The sequence below is a fragment of the Xiphias gladius genome, chromosome 17 (assembly GCF_016859285.1).
Source record: "Xiphias gladius isolate SHS-SW01 ecotype Sanya breed wild chromosome 17, ASM1685928v1, whole genome shotgun sequence".
In the NCBI taxonomy this organism is placed as follows: Eukaryota; Metazoa; Chordata; class Actinopteri; order Istiophoriformes; family Xiphiidae; genus Xiphias; species Xiphias gladius.
In genome coordinates, this window is record NC_053416.1 from 20,013,623 (window position 1) to 20,020,097 (window position 6,475).

The 6,475-nt window shown below is 43.7% G+C and overlaps 1 protein-coding gene across 2 annotated transcripts in view; it reads right to left on the bottom strand.

The window, feature by feature from the left end:
• Positions 1-2,230, bottom strand: part of pcdh1a (protocadherin 1a) — an 85,157-nt gene extending 82,927 nt beyond the window's left edge. For both annotated transcript variants that reach the window (XM_040151148.1, XM_040151149.1), the window contains exon 1: positions 1,621-2,230. The gene's annotated coding sequence lies outside the window, so the exon portion shown is untranslated. The remainder of the gene's footprint in view (positions 1-1,620) is intronic.
• Positions 2,231-6,475: the final 4,245 nt, after the last annotated feature.

Sequence of the window (6,475 nt, forward strand, 5' to 3'; positions counted from 1 at the left end):
CAGGTAAAATCCATTACCCTCCCACCAGCATGATTTATGATGGGTAGAATCAGAGCTATGGGTCTCCTTACAACTGATCTCCCATTAGAATTTACTGCAAAATGTTACCCTGAACACTTCTAGTGACTGTAAACCCTGGCCACTGGTAATGAGAAAGCAATGGCCTTTGGTTGAAAACATTTGTTACCGGCACGGGCATCTGATTTAGCTAGTCATGTCGGCTGCTCCACACAAAAACACCAATGGAGGGTCACTAATAACACAAAAACTCCTACTGAATACACTGACATCAAAAAGGCTGCATTCAGACATTGTCAGTGTTTACAGGGAGATGAGAACACACTGACAGGTCTCACACTTTATATTCTTTGTTTGTCTGTGTTTGTGCCTACAAGCAGAGTTTAGTTAGATTTCCTTGCAGGGGTATTCTACTGCTTCTGTATTATCTTGTAAAGGTTCTCTCTATCAAGTAGCTGTTGGAGCAGTCGCGTCAGAAAACCGATTTGAGCCCTTTCTGTGATTTGTTGTTTACCACATGGCAAACAATTAGCCCTCCTTCGGCATTACATGGCAAACTGCATGTTATTTTACAGTGTTCTGTAGAGACCAGAGGAAATGTGCTCCCATCTGACAACTGCCTCGTAAACGACTTGCTTAGGTTATCACATTCATCAGGTCCTTGTCTTACAGACAGTTTGTCGGAAGTGGGGTGCAGCTGGGTTATAGGCCCGTTTTGATCCGGTCAGTTTTTCAGGGCCTTGTAACCTACGGTATGTTTGGGAACTTCCGACATGACTATGTAGAGCAGACTATTAAAATGTGTCTGGTGGTCGGTGGACTGGGAGAAACAACACCCCAGACTCTCACTGGAGAGCAGAGGAGATTACCCGTGCGAATGCGCTGATCAAAGATTTTTTTTTTTTTTTTCTTTCCCCCTCCAATTATATGCACCAATCTCTCCATAGGAAAACTGCCGATTAACTACTGACATGCAAGGCTATACGTGAAAATGATTTGCCTCCAAATCGTTACTCGTGAGTAAACAGCCCCTAATAAAGATTCACTGATAAGGGCAATTAGTATGATGTTTGCAGCTGGTATAAAAAGACATGGCGAGAGAGGGATGATAAAAAAAATGGATCACATTTTCTGCTTCACAGGATCATAATGGCATCATAAAATGCAATTATCCGATCGCCAGTACAGATCAGATTTAAGTGCACGCACTCACGTTGTAGCTGAAGTGCAATGATCTGCAGACTTAATGCCATTACTCACGGAGGCTAGACCTCAAGACTACTCGGATGTCTTTTAATTGCAGTGGATCGCGGTATCAATCATGCGGCGCATCGTTACTGAGGGTGTCACGGCGTATCTAGACTGCTGCCGTTTTATCACCGCATCCCACATCAACCTGTAACACCGTGTCGGCTCGTCCGTTTTAAAGTGCACCGCGGGCAACTTGTTGTGTGAACAGCCCGTTCGCACTAGGGCCTGCGTTAGAGGACACCACTTAAGACGAGTCCGAGCTATTTCCGAAAGAAACTTAATTCACGGCGCAGCACAAAACGCCGACCAACCACCCCAACTTTCCTGGCCACTCGGCAGTCATTCCAGTACCTGAGCCGGAGACTTTCTCTACGAGCGCTTGTCGCGTAGCCAGTTCGTCCGCAGCTGATATGTCCCCCGGTTCTCCCAGAGGCAGGTGTTCTCAGCCTCCAATCCTCCGTCACAGCGCTGACACCCAAATAACTTCAGCGGCGACCAAATCCATTCAACACATTCAGAACTTTCCGCATCAAAATTCTGGACCCTGCGTCCGTCGGCCGGTGGTTTCTGTCCGTGGGAATATGATAAGTTATGAGCGGTGTGTGTCGTCTTATTTTAGGATCGAGCTGGGAAGTGAAGAGTCTTATTCCATGAGGACAGCCCACTGTGTGCCATTTCCAATCCTCAACAACTGATCCCTGCCGAGATATGCAGCCGTTGGCGCATCCCTTTGGTCCAAGTTTTTCTCCAGCGCTTCCCCTGATGTAAGTGGTCTAGAGCGCACTCCGAGGACCCGCGGGATGACTAAACGACAGCAACATGCACGTCATTTTTGCCACGCAAAACGGAGCAGCTAACCGGTCCTCAACCAGAAGCCCATCCGAAGCGTTTCCAGAGAGCAAGTGGTGAGATACTGTGGGTAGGTTAGTTGCTCCCCTCTCTCCCTCTCTCCCTTTCTCTCTCTACTCATCAGAGCGTGGGAGGAGGTGGGGCTCCCATCCACCGCAGTACACAGCAACTTCACACTCAACATCACATTATGCCCGGGCTGCCGACCAGGGGGATTTTGTGGTTCCTAAAGTTTAAGAAGATTTCATCAAACTGAGTCACCCCCCAAAAAGGGGAATGCACCTTATTAAATACGCGTGTCTCTGCATGTCTTGCACTCCTTTTATTATTGCTGCAAACGATCAGTGTTTCCACTGATACAAAATGCACCGATTGAACAACTGGACTAGATTTTTTTGTAACAGGTAGCCTGCACTGACAGTTTACTTGTTGATATGCATTCCATGTAGCAAAATGAGTGGCCTAAAATGGAAGCTAGATGTCCACTATTTATTCATTTGGCGCCACCCTCAGGCGGTTATAATAAAGAGGGGAAGTAATACAGTCCCCTGCATTAGCTGGGGAATTAGGGGGAATTGAATGTTAACACTGCTTGATGTTGGAGTAATGCTCATTTTAATGTGTTTCCTGCCTGTGAAGACATCAATTACACAGAAGAAAAGGCAATGCTGTTGGTGTACATTGTCATCATTGTGTTAAAACTGCAGCAGTGTAATAAAAAAATAATAACAATTAAAAAAAAAAAAAAAAACAACAACAAAAAACAATGCTTTTGCTCCGGGTTATGAATCAGCATTGTTCAGCAGGGAGTGAAATCCATCCCGCACCACAGGTACTCTCTTCCTTTCTTCCCAAACACTGATGCCAGTGATCATAACTGCTTAAGCATGAGCAATGGACCAGGAACAATGAGTCAAACGCAGGTTTTGTCACAAAGGAAAGCCTTAAGCAATGTCCTCTGGAGAAAACTTGATTTCATATCTTCCCAGCCATTCTGAAGCAAGAGTTTATCAGAGTGTTTCCAGTCTGTGATCCTTTACTCCTCCCCCATCTCTCATTAGCTGCAAACACACAGCTGTTGGGTTACCTCTCCAGGGCTCCCATTAAGGGCTGCCACTCAGGCTTGCAGTGTCCCTGAGCCAATCATATTAGAGCTCCCGCCCACGCACTGCTATGCTATTCTTCTCTTCACCTGCCATACTAATAACGTTTAAGTATTTTCACAGGTGGTCCATAAGTTGTCTGAGAAGAGGGCTTGCATAAAGAAAGGGAAAAAAATATTACAGGAACAGAAGTTAAAAGACAAAATCATATAATTAGGAAACTGAGTGAGTCACTGTTCCAGTGGTAAGTGAACAGCCATTTGAGTCAAATAATTACATTTCATTTTAAATGTTTTAAAGCCTCATTTACAATTAAGATGTTATGTGATTGCAAACATTTTAAATTCATAATCTTGTCAATTAACAGATATTAAGTTTTCTGATCTGTCACTGTTTAACTGAGTATTTTTCTCTCTGGCTGTTCAGCTATGTTTTTTTGGAACTAATCACATAAATGAAAATAGGAGTTTAAGGTAGTTTTTCAAGGTATGTGGTGTTTATATAAGCCATTTACTGAATTTCATGCATTTCTTAAACCAAACAGCACATTTTGTTACATTGCAGCCTGATGCTGAAATCATTTAAATCACCCCCCCCCCCCATCAATCTACACTCAATACCTCGTAATGACAAAGCAAAAACTGAATTTTAGAAATTTTTGAAAAAATTTATTAAAAAGGAAAAACTGAAATATCACATTGACAGTATTCAGACCCTTTGCTATGACACTTGAAATTTTGCTCAGGTGCCTCCCATTTCTCTTGATCATCTTTGAGATGTTTCTACACCTTGATTGGAGTCCATCTGTGGTAAATTCAATTGATTGGACATGATTTGGAAAAGGCACACACCTGTCTAAATAGGGTCTCACAGCTGACAATGCATATCAGAGCAAAAACTAAGCCATGAGGTCAAAGGAACTGTTTGCAGAGATAAGAGACAGGATTGTATCGAAGCACAGATCTGGGTAAGGCTACAAAAAAAAATTCTGCTTCATTGAAGGTTCCCCAGAGCACATTGTCATTCACAATTCTTCCATTGAAGATTCATAGCCCGTTCTTTGCCGGTCTGGCTGCGCGGCTGCGCGGCTGCCCAGCGAAAACTGGGCAATCAAGAGTGAAGGGCCTTGATAAGCGAGGTGACCAAGAACCCTATGGTCACTCGTTTCAAGGAGGCCAACCATCTGCCATATGGCAGAGTGGCCAGCCGGAAGCCTCTCCTCGGTGAAAGACACATAAAAGCCCACTTGGAGTTTGTAAAAAGTACCTAAAGGACTCTCAGACTTTGAGAAGCATGATTCTCTGTTCTGATGAACCAAGACTGAACAGTTTGGTCTCAATTCTAAGCACCATGTCTGGAGGAAACCAGGCACCACTCATCCCTTGCCCAATACCATCCGAATGGTGAACCATGGTGGTGGCAGCATCATGCTGTGGGGGTGTTTTTCAGTGGCAGGGACAGGGAGACTGATCAGAGTTGAGGGAAAGCTGAATGGAAGCAAAGTACAGCGATATCCTTAAGGAAAACCGGGTCGATATCCTTAAGGAAAACCGGGTCCAGAGTGCTCAGGACCTCAGGCAGGGCCGAAGGTTCACCTAGCAACAGGACAACGGCCCCAGGCACACAGCCAAGACAACTCAGGAGTGGCTTAGGGACAACTCTGTGAATGTCCTTGAGTGGCCCAGCCATAGCTCTGACTTGAACCTAATCAAACATCTCTGGAGAAACTTGAAAATGGCAGTCCACCAACGGTCCCCATCCAACCTGACAGTTTGAGAGGATCTGCAGAGAAGAATGGCAGAAAATCTCTACATACAGGTTTGCAAAGCTTGTCGCGTCATACCCAAGATGACTCAAAGCTGTAATCACTGCCAAAGTTGCTTCATCTGAGTACTGAGTCAAGGGTCTGAATACTCATGACAATGTGATGTTTCACTTTTTCCTTTTTAACACGTTTGCAAAATATTCTAGAATTCGGTTTTCGCCTTGTCATTATGGGGTGTTGAGTGTAGATTGACGAGGAAAAAAATGAATTAAACCCATTTTAGCATAAGGCTGCAACATAAAATGTGAAAACAGTGAAGGTGTCTGAATACTTTCTGAATCATTTCTGAATGTGCTGTAACTGAATGTGGGCTGAAGTACCTCTGCTTTTGATGTCTTTATTTAACAGTTTAAAGAGTCCAGGTCTGTTTGATTCCCACTCACCTTTTCCTGTTGTCCACATTTGAATATGAGAGAGATAAAACAAGGACAAGGCAATGGTAATTAGTGCATCAGAACAAAGGCAGAGAATGCCCTCAAACTCGTCCAAATTCCCCAAAACAGCCTGCCCAGCACATTGTCTGTGGCCAGTGCCATGAATATGACAGCCTCATATTTAAGCTTTGTCTGATTTTTTTTCAAATCTGACTTAGTCATACAAACACATTCAACAACCATCAGTTAAGTGTTTGGTAGGTGTTTCTCAAGAAATGTATTTTTGAGACCTATCTCCATTTATGTCAAGTGATGCTGAAAACTTGGAAGCTCAGCATGCTTGAATAATCCGTACAGAGACAGAATATTATAATTCTAAGCTCATGGTTTGTTTGCTGTTGCGGCAGAGAGTAACGCAGCATGTGAATGTCATCTGTATATATTTAAATCTATTCTCTTATCACATACCACACCTGGAGCGACCCCCCCCCAACAAACACACACACTTTCACCAGAGGTACAGTATATATGGAGGAAAGACAAATGCAGGTACTACGACCGACAGATGCAAAGATTCAGTACACACACACACACACACACACACACATATTCATGTATATTACACAAATGGGGATATATATATAAAGAGAGAAAACTGAAGCAAAAGAAAATCTGACAAATCTGCTGCTGCGCTGCTCTGCACTAGGTACAAATGTACCTCCGGTCACATCCCAGTCGGTGATGTCACAGCAGATGTTTTGCCTTTGACAGCTGATTGAAAACACAGACCGTGACATCATGGGGTGTTGCCAGACTTGCAGCAACATTTAAACCCACAGGCATCAGTGCAGCAGAAGTTTTCTGCAATATGTTATTTGGTGTGGATTTACTCTTTAAATATCACCACAATAAAAATAGAGCCTGGGATATTTCATCCTCAGCTATGGAGAGAAACCTCATCTACCTTCCTCACATTTTCTTTTCTCCTCCTGGGAAGACAGTGAGTTAAAGATTATGTTGCATTCATATTTGTAGCACATCCACTTGTGCTGCAG